This window comes from Aplysia californica, unplaced genomic scaffold (genome assembly GCF_000002075.1).
Source record: "Aplysia californica isolate F4 #8 unplaced genomic scaffold, AplCal3.0 scaffold00519, whole genome shotgun sequence".
Classification (NCBI taxonomy): domain Eukaryota; kingdom Metazoa; phylum Mollusca; class Gastropoda; order Aplysiida; family Aplysiidae; genus Aplysia; species Aplysia californica.
The window spans coordinates 514,351-515,623 of record NW_004797789.1 but is presented as its reverse complement, the minus strand read 5'-3'; positions in this window follow the sequence as shown (position 1 = coordinate 515,623).

Below are 1,273 nucleotides of genomic sequence, written 5' to 3'. Positions count from 1 at the left end.
GGGGGGGGGGGGGGGCAGTGCCACTGACTGAAGTGTCTTTAGGCCATTCCCAAAGGGGGGACATTTCTCGTTCAAGTTTAAGCATTGTAGAATTGTAAATGGGCTGACTCATGTCACGCTCTTAACTGTCCCTGATCTACAACAGGGAACTGCTGCTTTTTCTTTCCTGATCCTTACTATTGTCATTTTCCTCTACTTCTTATGTATGTTTGTCCCTCTCTTGTGACCTGCTGTTTCCGGGATGCCTTGATAGTGATAGTCGAAGCAGACCTTGTGCTGTTGAAGGTTTCAGCTGCCAACCGATTGAGTGGTATAGACCGTACCAGTGGCGGGGCGCCATTGGTGCAATTGGTGCAAGCGCTCCACCTAACCCTGGCCTTCAAGTCCCCCCCCCCCCTTTCCCTTTTCTAATTATTGTTCTAAACCAGTCAGTGGCAGTCAGTGCTCTAGTTCTACATTACTACATCCTTGCGATCCGTCACCCGCTGGCTGCGCCAGTGCAGAGACAGACGGCGAGGATGGTTTATGCTCGTCGCACCGCTTGCGGTAGTGTCTGCTGGGAGCAAACAAAAACCTTTGCACCAAAGCTATTTTTGTCACTGTAGAGAAATCTAGGCATCATTCTTCCCGCACATGAAGAAAGGTGCATGAAACTGCTCTTCACAGCACCAGTTTGGTGCAAGCTAAAAAGTTTAATCCAAGTTTCCACGAGCTTATCTACTATTACTCTAGTTAAGTCTATGGTAACTCAATGAAGAATGGGAATCGAAACAGTTGTCTCCCTCTATCGTGTAGCAAGTCCTGGTGCTGCACGAAGCAATTTGAAATCTTTAAATCTTCTCAGGTTGTAAGCACGGCGCGTTGTTAATATTGTTTCACTTTATTACAGCTGTTATGCTGTTTCATCTAGAAACAGTTGTAAATATCGATAGATTATGCACCACCTTGTCTGCAACTCACATGACGCCACTGGACCGTACCTTCCTCCAACTCCTAAGGAAAGCGTGGGCCCCCAAAGAGGCGTGTTGGCGAGGGACAGGAATGCGCAGACTGATCTCGCCCCAACCTCCAGGTATCCAGTTTCCCTCCGCACGGGTCGCACCTCACGGTCAACAAGTAAGGCACCCACTCGACTGTATGGGATCGGGAACCTCGAAGACAGTGAGAAGGAAAGAGAAGAGAAAAATACACCCAAAAAAATGTCGCACGTGGATTCCAGAGGGTTTGGGTCAATGTGCAACACTTCGTCATTGGATGTGTATCACCTCCCGTA